Raw genomic sequence first — 23,587 nt, forward strand, 5'->3', positions numbered from 1 at the left:
GATATATCACATCTTGGTGGACCAGCACTATAGCCATAGAATCATGGACGTCAGGCCGTATAGAGGAGCCGACTATGCGTCAGACCACTTCCTCATTGTATGTAGGCTTAAACTCATGTTCACCTACATGCATAAGAAGAAGGAGACACTAGAACGTGCTTTGAATTTTGAGAAACTACGAGAAAGTGCCATTAAAGAACAATATGCTATAGAAATCAAAAACCGTTTTGAGGTCCCAGAGACCCTGGATCCAAGTATGAATGTGGAGGAAAGGTGGAAAGAAATAAAGTCCACGGTACTAAGTGTAGCGGAGGATATATTGGGAAGAAAGAAGATAATGAAGAAGAGGAAGTGGTTCAACGAGACATGCCAGAAGGCTACAGAGAAGAGAAGGAAGATGACGGAGATGTGGCTAGCTGACAGGGAGAATGAGCAGAAAAGGGAACATTTTATCAACATCAGAAGGGAGCCAAAGCGAATCCTAAGAGCAGAGAAGAGAATATATCTAAACAGTTTTTTAGAACAAGTTGAGGTAGAGATCCAAAACAAAAACTCAAGGCAATTCTTCCAATACATAAAAAATCGTAAACGTGGATTTCAGAGCCCAACTTTTTTCATTAGAGATAAGAACGGCAACTTGATAAATGACAAGGAAAGAACTGTAGAAAGATGGAAAGAATACTTCTCAGAACTGTTGAATCGCCCAGACCAAGATGATATATTACCTGCAAACACTACAGAGGAAAGGAAAGATGAAGAAGATTGGGAAGTTAGTGACGAAGACGTGAAGATCGCAATCAAAGGACTCAGATACAACAAAGCGCCAGGGGAGGACAGAATAACATCAGAATTAATCCAGGAGGGCGGTGAGAGCTTACACTTAGAGATACATAAACTGATCCAGTTGATATGGGAGAAGGAGACACTGCCAGAAGAATGGAAATTGTCTATAATATGCCCAACGTACAAGAAGGGAAGCAAAATGGAATGCGGTGACAACAGAGGAATCAGCTTGTTGAATGTAACGCATAAAGTGCTGTCCATTATTATTCTCAGAAAATTGCAACCATTCATAGAGAACAACATACAGAAATACCAAGCTCGCTTTCGACCAAACCGATCGACAATAGATCACATTTTCACACTAACACAATTGTTTGAAAAACACTGGGAATATGATAAAGATATCTACAGACTTTTCGTCGATTTTCAATGTGCATATGACATCCTCTACAGGAATAGCCTATACAATGCAATTCGTGATTTCAGAATCCCTGAGAAGCTAGTGAGAATGGTGCAAGCTTTTATGGAAGGGTCAAAGGGAGCAGTACGGCCGGCCGAAGTGGCCGTGCGGTTAAAGGCGCTGCAGTCTGGAACCGCAAGACCGCTACGGTCGCAGGTTCGACTCCTGCCTCGGGCATGGATGTTTGTGATGTCCTTAGGTTAGTTAGGTTTAACTAGTTCTAAGTTCTAGGGGACTAATGACCTCAGCAGTTGAGTCCCATAGTGCTCAGAGCCATTTGAACCATTTTTTTGGAGCAGTACGTTTCCGAGTAGTCACATCAGAAACATTCGAGATTGAGACAGGCCTCTTACAAGGGGATGCTCTCTCATGTATTCCGTTCAGTGTCATCTTACAGAAACTAGTAAAAGAGTGTAGGAAACATGAGTGGGCTGGAGTAGAGGTGGACGGTAACTTCAATTGTCTCGCATTTGCAGATGGCATAGTACTTCTAAGTGAATCAAATCACGAGTTGAAAGAACTGTACCAGAAAATGGATAATTATGCACAGAAGGTAGGGCCCAAAGTGAATCAAGACAAAACAGAGTTCATGCAATTAGGAAGAAGACAAGAGCAGGAAGAATTTCTTCAGATAGATGGCAAGAGGTTCAAGAGAGTACACCAATTCAAATACTTGGGATCTTGGTTTACCACGGACAACAACACAAAAATGGCCATCAAGGAACGAATAGCATTGGGAATGAAATACATGCATTCCCTCAGAGAGACGCACGGCTCTAAAGCGATCTCAGTGAACACTAAGATGAAAATATACAACACAGTGATATCCCCAGCAGTAATGTACGTTTCAGAAGCATGGAGCATGACTAAGCGAGAAAGGGAAAAAACTATTAATATTAGAAAGAAGAGTAATGAGGAAGATATGGAAACCTGTTTTAGATAACGGAGAATAGAGGAGGAGGAAAAACGAGGAAATCTACCTTCTGATGCGACAACCAACTATCCTACAGAAGATAAAGAGCAAAAGAATACAATTTGTGGGCCATGTAGCCCGTATGCCAGATGGAAGATAGGCGAAGGTGGCACTAGCGGGGAAACCAAATACCAAACGCCTCATTGGACGACCAAGGCAGCGCTGGATGGACGACCTGGTGAAGGACCTAGCAGCCCTTGGTTATCGAAGAGACCTGAAGGAACCGGGCACAAAAGAGGAAGGAATGGAGGCAGTTTGTGGAAGCAGCGCGTGGTCTGCAGGGCCTGTGATCGCTGAATAATCTGTCTATCTATCTGTCTATCAATTCATCACAACCTGAATCCTATTCCGTGTTGAATGGTGGAAATAAGTAACTCTTTAGCTGTGTACTCTGGGAATAGCGTCTTTGATCAGTAATCAAAACGTTCTCGGTCCTGAGCTCGAAATCCGCCACTACTAGAAATTAATAATCAGCATTGGCGGCCGAAGACTTCCGACATAACAAGTAACTCTCATTCTGCTAACAACCTCGTTAAATAGGGTGAAGGAGTGAACAGAGGTTAAGCGTCATCTCTTGTCCTTGGGTTGGGAAACTGTCCCTAAAAGCGAAATAATCAGCAATGATCAACAGCATGAGGATGCAGAAGTCAGTGGAAACCCTTGCATTAAAGACACTTAACGTGTATCCACATGACATAGGACCTGTAATTGAAAAGTGTCTTGATGAGCTCGCCATTGGCAAAAGATCCCGAAATAGTCCTCCGTTCCGAACTACGGGAGGGGACTGCCAAGGGGGAGGTGACCATGAGAAAAAGATTGAATACCCAACGAAAGGATAACGTTCTACGAGTCGGGGTGTGGCACCAGTGCAGTGAAATGGAAAGAAGACAGGAATTTCTGGTCAGATAGGTTATAGGGTAATATTAACAGCAGCAGAATGTGGCATAACGGGAAAAGGATTCGTTATGAATAGGAAGGTAGTGCAGAGAGCATGTTACTGTAAACAGTTCAGTGATACGGTTGTTCTTATCAGAAACCAACACCGACAACGATAGTTCAGGTATACATGCCGACGTCGCAAGCTGAAGATGAAGAGACAGAGAAGGTGTATGAGGATGCTGGAAGGGTAATACAGTACTTAAAGGGAGATGAAAATCTGATAGTCGTGGGGGACTGCAGTGCAGTTGTAGAGGTAGGAGTAGAAGAAAAGTTTACAGGAGAATATGAACGTAGGACAAGCAATGAGTGAGGAGAAAGACTAATTGAGTTCTGTAATGACAGCGAATACTCTGTTCAAGAAACAGGAGAGGAGGAGGTATACTTAGAAAAGGTCGGTATACGGGAAGATTTCTGTTAGATTACATATTGGTCACACAGAGATTCCGAAATCAGATAATGGATTGTAAGGCAGGAGCAGATATAGACTCAGATAACAATGTAGTAGTGATGAAGAGTAGGCTGAAGTTTTAGAGATTAGTCAGAAAGAATCAGTATGCAAAGATGTGGGATACAGAAGTACTAAGGAATGACGAGATACGTCTGAAGTTCTGTACGGCTATAGATACAGCAGTAAGGAACAGGTCAGTAGGCAGTAAAGTTGAAGAGGTATGGACATCTTCAAAACGGGAAATCACAGTAGCGGGAAAGAAAAACATAGGTACAAAGAACGTAACTGCGAAGAAACCATCGGTAACAGAGGAAATACTTCCGTTAATCGATGAAAGAAGGAAGTACAAAAATGTTCAGGGAATTCTGAAATACAGAAATACATGTCGCTGAAGAATGAAATAAATAGGAAGTGCAGGGAAGGTAAGATGAAATTGCTGCATGAAAAATCGGAAAAGAAATGGTTGTGGGAAGTACTGACCCATTATATAAGAAAGTCAAAATAACCTTCGGTGAAATTAAAAGCAAGGATGGTAACATTAAGAGGCCAACGGGAATTCCGCTGTTAAATGCAGAGGAGAGAGCGGAAAGGTGAAAAGAGCACACTGAAGGCCTCTATGACAGCGAAGATTTATGTGACGTGATAGAAGAAGAAGCAGGATTCGATTTAGAAGAGATGGGGGATCCCGTATTAGAATCATAATTTGAGAGAGCTTTGGGGGACTTAAGATCAAATATGGCAGAAGGGATATCAGAAGTTCAAAAATCGTTGGGGTAGGGGCAACGAAACGACTATTCACGTTGGTGTGCAGAATATATGAGTCTGATGACATACCATCCGACTTTCGGAAAAATATTATCCACACAATTCCGAAGACTGAAAGAGCTAACAAGTACCAGAATATTCGCACAATCAGCTTAACAGCTTAAGAATTCAAGTTTATGACAAGAATAATATTCAGAAGAATGGAAAGGAAAATTGAGGATGTGTTACATGACGATTTGTTTGGCTTTAGGAAAGGTAAAGGCACAGAGAGGCAATACTGACGTTGCGGTTGATAATGGAAGCAAGATAAAAGAAAAATCAAGACCCGTTAATAGCAGTTGTCGACATGGAAAAAGCATTCGCCAGTGTACATTGGTGCAAGATGTTCGAAATTCTGAGAAAAATAGGGTTGAGCTATAGTGAGAGACAGGTAATATACTATGTACAAGAGACAAGAGGGAATAATAAGGGTGGATGACCAAGAACGAAGTGCTCGGATCAAAAAGGGAGTAAGACAGGGATGTAGTAGCAGAAATGAGAACGGCAAGAAACTTAACATCAGGGTTGATGCTCACAAAATAGGTGAAGTTACGGAATTCTACTATCTAGGCAGCAAAATATCCAATGACGGACGGGGCAAGGAGGACATAAAAAGCAGACTAGCACTGGCAAAAAGGGCCTTCCTGACCAAGAGAAGACTACTAGTATCAAACATAGACCTTGATTTGAGAAAGGAATTTCTGAGAATATACGTTTGGAGCAGAACATTGTATGGTAACGAAACATGGACTGTGAAAACCCCGGAACAGAAGAGAATCGAAGCATTTGAGGTGTATTGCTACGGACAAATATTGAAAATTAGGTGGAGTTTTAAGGTGAGGAGTTTACGCGCAGAATCGGAGAGGAAAGGAATATGTGGAAACACTGACAAGGTGAAGTGACAGGACATCTGTTAAAACATCAGGGTATGACTTCCATGGTACTAGAGGGAGGTTGCAAGTGCTACTCTGAGATGAAGAGGTTGGCACAGGAGAGGAATTCGTAGCGGCCGCATCAAACCAGTCAGAAGATTGATGACTCAAAAAAAGAAAAGAGATGAGAAAAGTAACTTCAGTTTGATTGCAAGTGTGCAAGTATTAAGCCGTCTGTTCCTACGATAATTCTTCCTCCATCTTCTAGAGTCAGTTTTGAGTGTGATATTTTCTGTAGTTTAGCTGAGGCCATGATCAGACAGGGAAGAAAGCCACAGGGGAATTAGTCGGAGTCCACTCGAACAATCCTGGGAGTTTCAGTTTGCGTTTCAGAGAGGAAAGCGAGGGGAAGTGTAGCAGTGGCCACTCACAGAACTTAAAACACTACGGTCCAAGAAATGTTTAGCTCTGGCGCCTAGGGGTCGTCTTCAGTTTTTCTAGTAGTGCTCTTTGCCCAAAATGTGGTCCCAGCATCTATGTAAAGAAGCCACACGTATAACGTGCTGTGATGACCATCTTAGCTTGTGAAATTCTTCTGTTTTGCAAGCTGCACCATCCAGTCAAAATGCATCTCAAAGGAACTGTGCTATTCACCAAGGCGTCGCCTCCCTGGAAAGCGCTGGAGTGGGAAGTAAGCCACACATACAGGTCTATGTGTCCCGTGAGAAGCGACACAGCTGCATTTTGTTCTGGAATTCTTTTGTGTCTCTAAAAGCGATGGTCCGACATTTCGGCGCCGCTCCACGCGGGGTGACCACCCTCCTGTCTCAATTGCTCTAAGAGGGCACCTCACTGGTTAATCCCGAAAAGATGGCAGAGGAGAGGCAGTGAGAACGTCAGTCTCCGAGAATCGCACTGGCTTAACTGAAAAGTAGAAGTGTGACACGAAGTACGTGGGAGTTAGACGATTGGTTAACATCACTACTACTAGGTGGGGAGATAGTTACAATATCATTGGCGCTAGGGAACTATACGGGCTTTGTAGAGAGGCGAGAGAAGACCGTTTTGGTGTGAAACTTTTGGTCTATGAATTCTGAGGAGAACACTTCGTCTTGTGAGAGGCTGTTGGTGCTCAGAGGTGGAGAACACTTGGCCCACAGATCTAGAGAAGGGATTTTGCTGGAATCAGCGGCTGACGTGTCGAGGACAGAAGCATATCACGGCACATGCAGCACTCTACAATATTCAGAGTATGGTGAGTAATTGCAGATTTGGCAAGCAGGTTGTGTGACATATCGATCGTCTGTAGGCATTTTCTTCAGGTGAAATGCGATCCGCGATTCTCACACTTGTCTGGAATAAATGAAGACTCGTTCATGTTGTAGTTATCCGTTCTTCTTGCGCAATCAGGCAAACACTGTGCGTCCACCGCGACTGCGTATTTTCAGAATTGACCCGAAAGATCCCAGTCCTTCCAATTCACCTAACCTATCCGGTCTTTGTCAAGTATTTGATTAGAACTATTTCATGTTAAGAACCGTCACTTTCTGTGTTCTCTGTATTCTTCAATCTTGAACAGAGGGTGTTATAAATTTTTGTTCATGTATGTGTCAGTAGAGAACTTTATAAAAAATTGGAGTTAATTTGGAGCACTATTTCTTTTGAAAGTTAGTGATGCCTTTTTTTTTATTGTCCGCAACTTGTGGCCGTGCGGTAGCGTTCTCGCTTCCCGCGCCCGGGTTCCCGGGTTCGATTCCCGGCGGGGTCAGGGATTTTCTCTGCCTCGTGATGACTGGGTGTTGTGTGATGTCCTTAGGTTAGTTAGGTTTAAGTAGTTCTAAGTTCTAGGGGACTGATGACCATAGATGTTAAGTCCCATAGTGCTCAGAGCCATTTGAGCCTTTTTTATTATTTGTTGTGCGGTGCAGCACACACGTCTTTTCCTAATCCGTTGGGCTACAGTTCCCATTAAAGCTTAAGAGGCCATGGGAAGCGATCTATCGGTCAGTCCAGCCGATGCGGATCATCCTAGCAGCCAAAGGGCTATGTAAAAGGCTCAGTTGACGGCACCCAACCTGTTCTAAATGAAACTATCATGGAATATTCAACTTATACAAACAAAAACAGCACAAATGGATACTGGCATGTTTGATCCAAGGAAGAGCATCGTGAAGTTGCCGAAAAAGCTAATCTAGAAGACGCATGAAGAAAGACACGTACCAACACCTGAAATCCTACTTACAAAGTTTCAAGAACCAGCACTGCGAGAGAAATGTAGTAATATAGTGCAGCCACATATGCACCACTCCGGTAAGGATGGCGAAGAGAGCATGCACAGAGGTGTTTAAGTAATCATTCTCCCCAAGCTACCTACCTGAATGGAAGGGGAGGAACCACTTATAAGTGATGCAACTGGAAGCTCCTACGTAACAGGCATCGCAGTTGTTTGCAGAGAATGGACATTCCAGTAGATACTGGGTAGTGCTGAAAATGGTACTGGATCTGCCAATACATTTTTATTGCAAATCTGTGGTGAAATACGGAGCAAAATTTGTTGAATAAAATAAGGAAACACGTCAGCCTTCCTGTGCAGCTACACCCACTCCGTTTCATCGCATGACAAATAAAACTTCCCGAAGTTGCTAGGTTATTAGATCCAGCAAGCTAGGTGACTTTTTTTTCCTCCGACGAATTTATCGAGAATACTTACTTAAATAAAAATCAGTTTTAATACACCCCGTTTTGAAATAAGGCTAAACAGTATATGCTAGTCCTCTACAGTTTCCTAACTCCATACAGAAAGGCCTGAAATTTGTTACTGAATTATTAAATACTCATGAAAGTACCTATTATATTTAAAACGCAAAACATGGGCGTCTATGACAGATAATAATGAGGAGGTGAACCATTGATGTATTGATTATGTATTGCCTGCGGCATACATTTTTGCTATTAAATCTTACAAATATTTTCATAGCTATTAAAAATTCACGATCACAGATTTTCAGGATTATCCGTAAGGGATTAAGAATCTTTATGGGGCTATAGAAATTAATTTATACCACTTTGTCCAGTTTAGAAACGTGTTACCTTCTGAGACAATAAAAAATGACGCACCACCAAGGAATTATCCGAATTGGGCAGAAATCAGTGGATGTGATTTACATGCACAGAAAAACAAATTATTACAGTTTCAGATAAACTGGATGATTTGCTCAATTTGTGAAGGTCTTTCTCTTGAATGAATGATACAGTTTTTCTGAAATTGTAATGATTTGTTTTTCTGTGCATGTACATTACATCTACTGATTTCTGCCCCATTCTGGTGATTCCTTTGTGGTGCGTCGTTTTTTTTGTGTTAGGGTGTATATTAAAAATTGATAACCATTAAAATAATAGTTTTCTGAACTAAAATAACTTTCATTTATTGCTCCGTCTCTGCTGCAAACTTTTTATCAGATACATGTTCCGATCATACCGAATAATCTTCAGGCATACGTATTTGCATCAGCAACCTGTCTTGTCTACTCAAAACCACATATCAGAGTAGACAACACGAGTTTCTGACGCAACTATTTAGATCTGAAGACGATCTGCTACGATCAAAACACGTAATTTAATTTAAAATCTGAAACTGGTATTGAACAATAAATGATAATTATCTTAATTACCTAAACAATTGCTGAACCTCTCAAGATGATTATGACGACTTTATTGAATAATTTTCTGCTTTTCAATTTTGTGTGTGTTACATTTTTCAGTCGATTTCAAACATTTTTATGCGACTGCATCAGAGACATGTGGTAAATTACACGTTTATTTCAGTTTCTCCTCACCATATCGCGAAAATGTCTACAAGGAGAGATGTTCGAGCTCACACGGAGGCTTACCAACAATCGTTCTGCCAGCTAACCATTAGCGACTGGAAAAGGGGAAGGGGAAAATGGCAGTAGTATACAAGTACTTCCGCCACACACCACACAAGAAAGTGCTTCAGTATTCCATTCCATTATCATCCACTTCCGAACCATGTTGAAAGTTTCAGGTCTCCAGCTCTTTGGGGAGCCAATTTAAACTGTGTGCCGGACCGAGACTCGAACTCGGGACCGAGTTCGAGTCTCGGTCCGGCACACAGCTTTAATCTGCCAGGGAGTTTCATTGTCATTACTATTAAAAATTCACAAGCAAAAATTTTCTGTACTAAGAGTATATGTGTGGCGTTAGGAATCTGTATGGTAGTAGGAGAAATTATTTTATCATTTTACTTAGTTTTGGAAATGTGTTATTATATTTAAATGATTATTTTCTGATTTTTAGTGAATTTTTTCAATCGATTACATCTTGGTGACCTTGGTACAATTCAGGTTTACGAGTATTTCAGTTTCTCTTCACCTCAGTCAACCAATACATTTCTTCTTATTACTTATATCTCTTGAAAAAACCGTGAAGGTAAAAATTAGAGACAACCCAGGTTTACCGGCAATTGTTCTTAGCGCGAAACATTCGCGACTGGAGCAGGAGAAGAGGGAAATTACAGTGGCACACGAAGTACCCTCCATCCCACACCAAACAAGAAATCTGGGTAATATTAGATCGTCGTCCAGTTCTGAGCTACGTTGAAAGTTTGAATAAAAAAAAAATGGTTCAAATGGCTCTGAGCACTATGGGACTTAACATCTATGGTCATCAGTCCCCTAGAACTTCGAACTACTTAAACCTAACTAACCTAAGGACATCACACAACACCCAGCCCTCACGAGGCAGAGAAAATCCCTGACCCCGCCGGGAATCGAACCCGGGAACCCGGGCGTGGGAAGCAAGAACGGTACCGCACGACCACGAGATGTGGGCAAAGTTTAAATCCTCTAGCTCTTTGGGGAGTTAATTTAAAACAAACTGCAAAATTTTTACTGAACAGATAGACAAGAAATCGACAAAAAAGTGGGAAAATGCCCCTACTGGCGACCACAACGCCATTACAGGCAAGCTTCAGTTCATCTCAATACGGACAATCGAGCAGAGGCTGTCATGAATACAGAATGATATCAGCTGTGTTGATTGCTGAAGTAACAACAGTTAATGCTGTCTCTCCAAGCACGGACGCGTCGGTGTGGTACTGGGCGAGCCTAACGCTGCTCATCTACTTGGACACTGGTGTTTATTTTGTGCTCGTCACGGGATGAGAACATTGACGAGCGTAACCACAAAACTGCCCGCAGATACGCAAGAGGGGCCCGTCGCGTGTTCTCAGCACAGGACCAGAATGTAAATGAGTCGAGCGTCGTCAGACTGTCGACCATACGAATCGACCACCTCCCGAGCTCTCGACCCGTCATTATGTGCCTCGAGGGTGACCGCAGCGAGGGATGTAACATCGTCCGATGTGTCTGTTTGAATTCCGGCCGAATCACCCAGCGGCAGAGTAACGACCTCTGGGGCAATGTTAACAAATAATGCATTATACATTGCACGTACTCCCTAGATGGATCTATTATTTTATATTACTCGAGTCCGGAGAAAACAGCACGAGAGAGGCGATGAAAGTGCTCTCGATGTTCTTCGTCTTTTTCACTTTTTACCAGCCTTCAGCCCGTTAGACTTTATTGACCGATTACGGTAAGAAATCTGTCGAATTAATTCCCAGCACAAGGAGTCTTAATGGTTATAAGCTTTATGTCACTAATTCGAGTTCCGTAAGAGCGGGAGCTGGAAAGTGCTATGGCGCCCACGGTAATAAACCAAAACCGGAGGGCACGCGAGATGTTTGATGAGAACCACGGAGAGCGGGCACGGTCGTGAGGCGCTGCAGATAAAATTTGAATGGAATTCCGACCGTCACGGCTTCCGCGCAAATAAGAAGAAGCTGTAAAAATCGCCGCGATTCGTATCGGCCCGTTTATTTAATAGATATATCGCGCGAGTTTCATCTTAATGACAGACGGCGTCGGGCGCTTCTCGTAGTGGCCCGAGATGGACAGCGCGGCGGTCCGCGGCGAATCCGGTTATGGTCGGCTTCACAACAACAATCGAGACATAATAAAAATTACGTCTGACTCCGGGATTTCGAGGCGTTGCGGGGCCACAAAAGAAACACCTCGTTCGGCGGCAGTGAAAATTAATACGGGCCGTTTCTAATGATATTAAATGTTCTTCCATTACAGATCGGTGCGCGATACTTACACCGCAGGAAACGGCGCGCGGGACACTCGAAATTATTGAGACCTAATTACCGAGCACGTGCGCCTATCGGCGAGTACGATCTGGAGCGCGTGTCGTTACATGACCTTTATTGTGGAAAAGGGCGACCGGACAGACCCCGTCGCAATCTCACCTGCGGTAGTGGTGAGTAGGATCGCCCAAGTACAGGCGGTACGGCGCCGCGCATAAAAAGAGCAGCACGCCGAAGCGCGGCGCCGCGCCGCGCCGGGCCTTAACTATTACGTCTCGCTGCCCACAGTTATTACCGCGACCCGCAGTTCGCAGGTAACGCGCGCTCCCGAGGATAACGACCTGGGAAAATTGGCTGACTTCATTTTCGCGATCGCTGCGAGGATCCTGAGAACAAAGATGCAATTCGAGCTCAGACTATTTATACACTACTGGCCATTAAAATTGATACACCACCAAGATGACGTGCTACAGACGCGAAATTTAACCGAGAGGAAAAAGATGCTGTGGTATGCAAATGATTAACTTTTCAGAGCATTCACACAAGGTTGGCGCCGGTGGCGACACATACAACGTGCTGACATGAGGAAAGTTTCCAACCGATTTCTCGTGCACGAACAGCAGTTGACCGGCGTTGCCTGGTGGAACGTTGTTGTGATGTCTCGTGTAAGGTGGAGAAATGCGTACCATCACGTTTCCGACTTTGATAAAGGTCGGATTGTAGCCTATCGCGATTGCGGTTTACGTATCGCGACATTGCTGCTCGCGTTGGTCGAGATCCAATGACTGTTGGCAGAATATGGAATCGGTGGGCTCAGGAGGGTAATATGGAACGCCGTGCTGGATCCCAAAGGCCTCATTTCACTAGCAGTCGCGATGACAGGCATCTTATCCACATGGCTGTAACGGATCGTGCAGCCACGTCTCGATCCCTGAGTCAACAGATGGGGACGTTTGCAAGACAACAACCATCTGCACGAACAGTTCGACGACGTTTGCAGCAGCATGGACTATCAGCTCGGAGACCAAGGCTGCGGTGACCCTTGACGCTGCATCACAGACGGGAGCGCCTGTGATGGTGTACTCAACGACGAACCTGGGTGCACGAACGGCAAAACGTCATTTTTTCAGATGAATCCAGGTTCTGTTTACAGCATCATGATGGTTGCATCCGTGTTTGGCGACATCGCGGTGAACGCACATTGGAAGCGTGTATTCGTCATCGCCATATTGGCGTATCACCCGGCTTGATGGTATGGGGTGCCATTGGTTACCCGTCTCGGTCACTTCTTGTTCGCACTGACGGCACTTTGAACAGTGGACGTTACATTTCAGATGTGTTACGACCGGTGGCTCTACCCTTGATTCGATCCCTGCGAAACTCTACATTTCAGCAGGATAATGCACAACCGCATGATGCAGGTCCTGTACGGGCCTTTCTGGATACATAAAATGTTCGACTGCTGGCCTGGCCAGCACATTCCCCAGATCTCTCACCAACTGAAAACGTCTGGTCAATGGTGGCCGTGGAACTGGCTCGTCACAATATGCCAGTCACTATTCTTGATGAACTGCGATATCGTGTTGAAGCTGCATGGGCAGCTGTACCTGTACACGCCATCCAAGCTCTATTTGACTAAATGCTCAGGCGTTTCAAGGCCGTTATTACGGCCACAGGTGGTTTTTCTGGGTACTGATTTCTCAGGATCTATGCACCCATATTGAGTGAAAATGTTATCACTTGTCAGTTCTATTATAATATATTTGTCCAATGAATACCCGTTTATCATCTGCATTTCTTCTTGGTGTAGCAATTTTAATGGCCAGTAGTGTATTTATAACGTTTCGAAGCGGTCTCGCGATGTATGTTTCCAGTTTAGAAGCCGCCATTAAAAACGATGCTGGAGGAGCTAACTTACCGGCAAGTTTAGATAGTAGGAAGTAAAGTGGCCTTTTCAACCCTAGAACACTAAAGGTGGGAAAATGTTACACTAGTGCCAAATCTTCGTCAATTCTGCTACTCCAAATTTATTCAAAAGAAATCATAATTAATAGATTATGTATTAGTAAATTACAATTATTAGTTCTTCAATGGCATGTTACATACCAAAGTAAGTACAGGATGTCCTTTTTTATACCGTATGCAATCGTATATTTTACGACGGGTTAGCAATCTAGTGGCAACATCGCTAGATTTTGACTGTAAGCGCGAAGTGGAGCTATCCCCTCAGAGTTATATAAGTCCTTGGCAGCAAACCACCGCAAATCTATTTCTCACCAGCATATTATATGACAGAGACGAATGTAATAATTCCATTCTGAAGAATATACTGCTATTGAGTGTGTGGGTGTGAACATTACGGGACCACCAGCTCTTGTAAATCATATTTGCAAAGTTTTGGAACAAGTATCTCACTTCAGTTATCTAGGATGTGGTATTAGTTTCAACTATGACAAAGACATTGAGAAGAAGGCTAATAAATATCAAGCTATCTGAGGAACAACTCGAAGAAGGTCTTTGGGAACCGAAACTGTACAAAGTTGTGGGAGTACCTACTCTTGTGCGTACTTCCGAATCATGGAGGCAACATGAAAAGAAAAATGACGTGTTCAAGTAGCAGAGATGAAGTCATGATAGATGTAAGAAGCTGTAATAAAATGGATAAAATAACTAATGAAACAATGAAAAAATGGCTCTAAGCACTATGGGACTTAACATCTGAGGTCATCAGTCCCCTAGAACTTAGAACTACTTAAACCTAACTATCCTAAGAACATCACGCACATCCATGCCCGAGGAAGGATTAGAACCTGCGACCGCAGCGGTCGCGCGTACCGAGACTGAAGCGCCTAGAACAGCTCGGCCACAGTGGCCGGCTAATGAAACAATAAGTTCAGATTTAAAAATCTTTTTAGTTAATGACAAGACGGAAGATAATAGAAGGAAATGGAAGGGTCATAATGACAGAATGACAGAAAATGGATAGCCAAAAAAAGATAATGAATTACCGGCCGACTGCCAAGAATAACTCGGTAGACCTTAAAATATGGATGGATTAATAACAAAGAATTGAACACGTGAGTACAACACACAATCCTTGGAAGGAGATGACCATGCAAAATATCGACACGAACAGTTTCCAGAAGACTGAAAGGACTGACAAGAGCCGACACCGGAGAAAATCAGTATAATGTCGGAACACCTGAGGCACTACTGACTCTATGTCTTATCTTAGAGGATAGGATGAAGAAATGCCAACACACTTCTATAGCATTTGTAAATCCAGGGAGAGCTTTCGACTATATGACTGGGTTAAAGGTATCGTAATTCTGAATGTAACGGGGATAAAGTAGAAGGGCCAAAACATAATCTACATTCTGAATGTTTCAGGGATAAAACAGACTGATCAAAAGGTAATACACGCGTTGTATAAGAACGAGACTGCGGTTATGAAGTCTTCCTTCCTGTTATCCATATAGGAGTTTTAGTCTGCAAGAAGTGCGACTCCTCCAGCTACCATTGTGGTTATTTTAAGTGGCGCTTCTCGAATTTTTTGATGAAGCTGATGATTTTTGTTAGAAAATTTGTTTTGTTTCTGACTGTTCCAAAATTCCGTAATTTCATTTATAGCGTCCTCTACTTGCTTGTTGTTACCTGTGGTCTGCGGTATGTTTTGTCCTGGGTTGCTCTCTGGTGTCCTGCGGTGACGTCGACTGTTCTATATTTTCTGCGCTACTGTCTTTATTTTCTGCGTTGCTGTCATTCTGGACCATGACCTGTGGAGAGCAGGATAGTACGGTGGAGAGGCGTAATACCGTGCACCGCCTTTTCCAGTCTCGTAATGGCAGCAACGAGCGCAGCATAGTTCTGTCACACAGCAGAAGGAATATCAAAGCCAGAGCTGTGGTCAGCTTCTAACAGCAACAGACATTTCATAGAATCTCATTATTTGATTTCAGCTGGTTTTTCTATAACATCAATGGATATCATGTGTAGAAATACACTGTGTGATCAAAAGAATCCGGACACCCCTAAAAAATATACGTTTTTCATATTAGGTGCACTGTGCTGCCAACTACCGCCAGGTACTCCATATCAGCGACCTCAGTAGTCATTAGACATCGTGAGAGAGCAGACAGGGACGCTGCGCGGAACTCACGGCCTTCGAACGTGGTCAGGTGACTGGGTGTCACTTGTGTCATACGTCTGTACGCGGGATTACCACAGACCTAAACATCCCTAGGTCCACTTTTTCCGATGTGATAGTGCAGTGGAAACGTGAAGGGACACGTACAGCACAAAGGCGTACAGGCCGATGTCGTCTGTTGACTGACAGAGGCCGCCAACAGATGAAGAGGGTGCATGGGGGCTTAATTATTTATAATGCAAATAATTTTTTTTATTTTTAGTAGCTGTCTGTACGGCTACGAAGTCTCGTAACCGATTGGCCCTGACTAGTATTAGTACGCAATCTGACTGCATAGAATAACAACAAAGAATGAAAAGAAATTTCCGTTACCACAATTAATTAATTAAGTCCCCAGCAACTATAAAAGCTACGAAACAAAAACTACGGAACAACAAAGCACAAGTGTAACTGTTCTGTGTGTGGAAGTGTGATTCAACGTACACATCTGGCACGGTTCTTCCTCAATAAGACAAGATATTTTAAATACCATTTACACTGAATTAAATAAAAAAACCGGAAATACTATAATTGCACATAGAAATCAGAATTACACTCTAATACATGAACACAAGCCAGATGCTTTGTTGACTGAACCTGTGGCCAAGAGGCATTGTTAGTTAGGAAATTTAAAAAAAAAATAAAAAAAATCTCTGTTACCTTCATATATTGACGAAAAATACACTCTGATCATTACAACATCCCCATTCGAACAACATCTGCTGTCTAGCCCATCAAAACAACTGCACACAACATGGCCTGAAATAGTACAGCTATCAACATCCTCTCAGCAAGCACTAACTACCACAACTTCTGAACAAGCACTGCCAGTGGAGGCGGCGGAAATAATACTCTTTGGCGCAATCTCTGGCGCTGTGACTCAGTGTAGCCACCTTTCAAGGGTCGTAATGTGTAATAGGCAGACATCTGTCCAGACCATCATACAGGAATTCCAAACTGCATCAGGATCCAGTGTCAGTACCATGACAGTTATGCGGGAGGTGAGAAAACTGGGATTTCATGGCCGAGCGGCTGCTCATTAGCCACACATCAGGCCGGTAAATGCCAAACGATGCCTCGCTCGGCGTAAGGAGCGTAAAAATTGGACGACTGAACAGTGGAAAAACGCTGTGTGGAGTGACGAATTACGGTACAGAATGTGGCGATCCGATGGCAGAGTGTGGGTATGGCGAATGCCCGGTGAACGTCATCTGCCAGTGTGTGTAGTAAAATTCGGAGGCTGTGGTGTTATGGTGTGGCGGTGTTTTTCATGGAGGGGGCTTGTATCCTTGTTGTTTTGCGTGCCACTAACACAGAACTGGCGTACAATGACGTTTTAAGCACCTTCTAGCTTCCCACTGTTGAAGAGGAATTCGGGTATGGCGATTGCATCTTTCAACACGACTGAGCACCTGTTCATAAAGCATGGACTGTGGAGGAGTTGTTAGACGACAATAATGCCCGTGTAATGGACTATCCTGCACAGAGCCCTGACCTGAATCCTATGGAACACATTTGGCATGTTTTGGAAGCCCGACTTCGTGCCGGGCCTCACCGACCGACATCGCTACCTCTCCCCAGTGCAGCACTCCGTCAAGAATGGGCTGCCATTCCCCAAGAAACCTTCCAGCACCTGACTGAACGTATGCCTGCGAGAGTTGAAGCTGGCATCAAGGCTAAGGGTGGGCCAACACCATATTGAATTCCATCACTACCGATGGAGGGCGCCACGAACGTGTAAGTAAAAAAAAAAAATGGTTCAAATGGCTCTGAGCACTATGGGACTTAACTTCTGAGGTCATCAGTCCCCTAGAACTTAGAACTACTTAAACCTAACTAATCTAAGGACATCACACACATCCATGCCCGAGGCAGGATTCGAATCTGCGACCGTAGCAGTCGCGCAGTTCCAGACTGCAGCGCCTAGAGCCGCTCGGCCACTCCGACCGACACTTGTAAGTCATTTTCAGCCAGGTGTCCGGATACTTTTGATCACATACTGTAAGTGGAATGTGACAACAGTAACAATACATAAATCTGAAAACCAAACATTAGCAGTTAAAGGTCGTGGATTTTAGGTTAGGCTTAAAAATGTAGGGTCGTGTCATTACGGCGCAGTGCCGCTCAAGCCACACGGCATTGCTACGAGATGAATGCTATTCCCTGATGCGGTAATTTCGTTCAAGTATTCATGGTGAGTTACGTTTTCGAAAATGTAAGAAACCTTAGAAGTTGGGTTCTTCACAGATGGTGACAAAAAGAATCAGAACGACAGACAGGGGAAAAGAGTGGACGGAACATGAAATGAATTGTGCACTCCATGATGTATCGAATATGGGAAGCCACAGAGGGCACTGCAAGATTGTATGGAATATTTTTTTCTACTTTAAGAGATAGGTTAAAAGGTGGAGTGTGTCTAAGGTGAGTTCAGGCAGAAAGCGTACATTTTCTAAAGAACAATAAGATGTAGCTAAGCATGTGTTATTGTTAGCAAAGCCATTTTATTAAATATCTTCTGTGGAGTTGAGAAGATTAGCGTATGCATAATCTGAAGCAAATAATATTCAGCGTAATTTTAACAAATCACCCGAGATGGCAGAAATCCATCAGTCAGCATCCGGATAACTGAGACCACGAATCTCAATCGGATCGCAGCTTTTAACGCAAGCAAAGTTAAACTTTTCTTCAACTTCTCCTCTGCAATAGAAATCCATAAATCTGATGCCTCTATGGATTTTTTTGCTATCAATTTGAGCCTCTATGGACTGCGTGGTAACAACCAATTTCATTTTAGTGTCTAGGTCTTGTTCTTGTTCCAGCTTTGACTTCCTGCCAGTATCTTCTGAGCCCACAAAGAAGTGACTGTGTATGCTCTTCGGATAATGGTCCTCTCCGTCTTTTGGACGTTGATGTCATTTTAAAACATTGCTAGTTGGTCACCAATCTTCTAAATTTGTTCCTGTCAGGAATTTCTCTCTCTGAGATACCAATGTGCCTAAGATCTTTTTCACATTCTTCGAACCATCTTGGCCTTCTTTTCCTAGACTGGATGAAACTCCATATTCTTTTTGTTAGTCGGTCACCTCCCATCCTCATGAGATGACCGTAAAATAACAATCGTCTCTTCTTAATGGATGCTGTAATAGGTTCTGTCTTGCTGTACAAGTCCTTATTTGCTCTCATTCGCCACTCTCTAGCAAAGCATCTATTACCTAGGATTTTCCTTAGTATTCTACGCTCTCGCTTTTCCAGCCGCTCAGCCTGACCTTTCCTATTCATGGTCAAAGTTCCGGACGCATGTAAGCCCTCAGGTTTTACAACTGAAGGGGTCAGAGAGATATAGTCATAAGCCACATCGAACTAGTTTTGAGATACAGCGAGTTTAAAGTTCCACGGAGGTCTGAAAATGTTTAATACAAAATAGAAACTTTATTTCTACTGCAAACACTTGCTTAATACTTGCGAGGCATGTTGTTAAATAGTCAACTCTCTGCATGCTATAAAATATTAATTTTAGAATGATTCTAATTAAGATGTAGTCAATGGTGGCTTATGACTATATCTCCCAAAAAATTGTTTAAAACATAAAGTATGAATTTGTAAGGATTTATTTTAACTACTCTTACACAGCAAGCAGAATATATAATTTTTACACATTAATATATACAGATCAGGTATCTGAGATGTATAAATTACTTTTTCATTGATACAGTTACATCAGGGAAGTTCCTCTACCTCATCATTGTACACATTATTTCCAGTACATGACCGAAAGAAATCTTTATTTGCTTCAGGTATGTATGGCATAAGAGACAGTACATCATCAATTTTTTTCTGGTTAATTGGTAGTGGCTTTCTGTACTTTATTGGCAGCTGATATGGATTTGGTTCGACTAGCCTTCCTTTCTTTTTGACATGAATATCCACCGACATGAAAGCTCCTATGTCTGAATAAGAGTGCTTTACACTTAGCTTGAATGGATCTTCAGACTCAAACTTAAATTGAGTAGCTTCACTGAAATGGTGGGGATCTCCAGACGTGGATTCTGTACGCTTTGAGATCAATGTCTTCAGGCTTTCCAAACTTCTGAAGTCTTCTCTTTCCATTTTAGTTACAATGAAATGTTTTGGACTCGCACATTTTATTACTTCTGCCCATTCATCTGGAGTGTACACTATTGGACGTCTGTTTCTTGCATACCGTTCAATGCGACCAAAATCACGATTGCAAGGTAGCATGGTGCGACCTACCACAAGGAAGTAATGCTGGACAGAACCAATCTTTTGGTAGCAACAAGGGACCTTTCCAAAGCAATAATAGTCCAATTATTTGTCTGACCCTTGCAGTTGTCTGTGATTATGTGGAGATGTTTTGTCTGAGGATTAGTTATCTCCAAGTACTTCAATAAGCAGCTCCCAACCTCATCTGAACCCCGTCCTCCATCTTCCTCGCTCCACAGAAACATATAACCCTTATTTGATCCACAGTCATGGATACCATATGTCCATATTTTCCTCTTGTAAAATGCTGGACCAACTGTTAGTTTAGGTGTGGGGAACGTTTGCTGCATATCCATTGCTATCACATGATGCTCTTTCGAATTTTCTTTAGCCAGAGCAGTTAAAGACGCAATCATATTTTGTCCTCTGTCAGCTTTTTTGAGATGCAGTTCATATTGTTGTTTCTTTCTGTGACTTCTTCTGCACATAATTCTGGGTTATTTATTGCAATTAGAAATCCATCACATTTTGAACAGGTGTCTCTTTTTGGTAATTTGAAGCCTATGTTAAATTCAGATACGAAAATTTCTCTGAATTTACTTTCAGATACTGCAGGAACCTGCATTTCCTTGCAGTATTCTGAGTATTTATCTCGAAATAAGGAAGCAGTTGTGAGATCACAATCCAAATACACTTTATTGGGGTTCTGTTGCCTACTGTAATGACATATTTCGGTATGGCGTTGAGAAATTCTCTAACACTTTGTACCGCTTCGTCTTGAAATTTATGTGGTTAGTTTCCATGTTTTCCTGAAAGAAAAAAAAGATGAGCTTACATCCTCTTCCTAATAGAAATATTTGTATAGTACTCAGTTTGAGTACATCCCTAACTTATAGCACAGAGTAACATACATACCTCTTCCATCTTCTTTTGGCACTGCAAATCCCTGCTTCATTTGATGTTGCAAATTCCTCACTCTTCATGCATGTATCTGTAAGCCATGAACCCTTAGGGAAGCTTCCTTGCAGATCATGACTTCTATTCCGCATACCCTCACATTATAAGAAAATGTAACATCCCTGGATGATATTTTCTTGGAAGCCATTTTTGGATAGCTCTGAAAGAAATTATGAGAAATATAACATAATGAAATAAATTGGCAAACTATTAAACCATTTTTATTTAAATAGTGAACAAACCTCCGCTTTTTCGGTTTCATTTTCATACAGCTCATCAGGTAAGTATTCTGGGCATTAAAGTTTCCTATGTCCCAAAATGATTGAAAAATGTTTTCTTCCTCTCCAAGCAGTTTTGTGAAGCATTTATTTAAACAAGTACAGGGACTTCCTATAGTAGCAGCCTGAACATTCTTGTGGGTTTTTAAAGACTTATACTGCTAACCAGCATTTCGTCGACGTTTTGCTTTATTTTTCTTCCACTGATCAATATTTCGCTTTCTTTTCCGTGAAGGCTTTGGTTTTTCGGGTGATTCTTCATTTATTCTACTTATTTCAAGCTATAATATGAAGAGCAAAATAGTATAAGAATTTGTGTGAGATATAGTCATAAGCCACACAAAACATTAAATTTCGCTAAAATCACATTAATGAGAAAATATTTTGTACACATCTTTTGCCTTTGAATCTACATTATTGCACCATTAAGCAGTAATATAAATGTGCCCATCAAGTTTCATGATTAACACACAGGATGGCTGTCAAATGCGTTGGCAATGTTGAGAGAAACAAAGTCACAAGCCACAGAAAATTAATCGCCAGAAATAAACCGTTTTATATACTTACCGAAACATCATATGAGCTGGAACTGCTGGTCGATTGATGCCAAGATTCATCACTGACAGGATCCAAAGGGTAAAGCTCTTCACTTCCACTACTGTCTGTGTCAAATATGCGTTGAAGACCCGAAGACGCTTCAGACGTTCCTGACCCACCTGCCATCTTGCCGTGGCTTGTGACTATGTATCTTCTGAAACTACTACCAGATGGCACAGCATAGAACTGCACTCCATCATAGCCTGCCATCTGTTGCAGTAAAATGGAACTTTTTCAACACATTGTGAAGAAGACATTGTTAAGAATGCCGTAACATGAAAAACTCAATTTCGTGAAAGTTGTGGCTTATGACTATATCTCTCCGAGCCCTTCAACTGTATTATAATGTCGGAACTTGGCCCCTATTCTCATAGACTTTTTGTTATAGGTGTTCTTTGTCAGTTGGTATGCTTGGTCTAACTTCCTCATCCTGACATTAATTGCTGTTTCTTCTGATCCATTCTCTTGGATGAGTTCACGGAGGTACCTGAAATTCTTAACTCGTCCGATTTTTCCGAGATTGGTGATCATCCATTCAGACCCATCATGCATGTTGGTCATATATTTTGTCTTTTGAATAGAGATCTGGAGTTCAACATTTTCAGGAATTTCTGACAGCCTATTGATCTTTTTGATCGCTGACTCTATGTTGTTGGCAAAAATGGCCACAGGTCATCCGCAACGACCAAGCAGTCAATGTACACCCCTTTGTTCTTAGGACCAAGCCTGAACAGCTCTTCATTTGTTTCTTCTTGGACTGAAAACTTTCTCCACTCTCGAATGACGCAGTTTTAATGGAGATAGTCCATCTCCTTGTCTTGCGCCCGTTCTGATTGTAAAGGGTTCTGATAACTCATCCATATCTTTTTTTATTTTTTATTCTGTGTTAGTGAGAGTTTGTTTGATCAGCTTTCTTGATGTATCATCTACCCCAAACTCTTCCAAAATATTCATTAATGCCTGTCGGTCGATGGAGTAATATGCCTTTTGATGAGACTGGATATTAACAATTCGTAAGTCAGGAAAAATTTTAGCATACGAAGGAGCAGAGCAAACTGGCTCAACGACAAGTTGGGAGCGTCATAAGAACTGAGTGCCTGTGGAGTGCATGTACGTCTCGTGTTGATTTGCCCGCAGTTTAGGATGACACTTGCTCTACAGACAGGAGAACTACCAAATTCGATAAAGGAACGTAAGACGAATGGTTGGGTGACTGAGGATGTTTCTCCACAGTGTGCCAAGTATTTTGTTAGCTTTACCAAGGCAACTCCAAGTGCCATACCATTCTTTTGATTTTAGACACTCACGTTAGCCAATTCTCCCTAGAGTCTACAACTTTTGCAACGACAATGGAACAGTAGTCGTCACCCTACCATCTCACTGCTCTTACAGGCTACTACCTTTAGATGTGATCTCCTTCAGCAGTTTGATGACTTCATTTAATCAAGAATGTGACAGAAAATAACATCCTATGACATTTACCCTATATTCAGTAGGGCCTTCACGAGGATTGCAAATATAGAAAAAGGTGTTTCTGGTTTCAGTAAAACAGAAATTTTCTCTCTAGACCATGCCAAATTTAGTAACGTCCACTCCGTGCCTTCCCTTCAGAAGAAGATGCCTACCAGTTGTTGAGGACTACTGTACTAAAAGTGATGATAATAATGAGCAGTTTGAGTCTTGTAGTTCAAAGACTGCGAGTGATGTTCTGGACGACGTACACAAAGACTTAAATGGCACCCTGAGGTTGGGTTACAGTTCAAAGACATATTCCCATTACCACCATCATCCAAACTGAAGAGAAGCGCCAGACAACACAATCCTCAATTTTCACTTTGACACCTAACAAAGACATTTAAAACAAGTTACTGAAATTAAAGAAGCAAAATTAAGGAAAGAA

Source organism: Schistocerca nitens, chromosome 7 (genome assembly GCF_023898315.1).
Source record: "Schistocerca nitens isolate TAMUIC-IGC-003100 chromosome 7, iqSchNite1.1, whole genome shotgun sequence".
NCBI lineage: Eukaryota > Metazoa > Arthropoda > Insecta > Orthoptera > Acrididae > Schistocerca > Schistocerca nitens.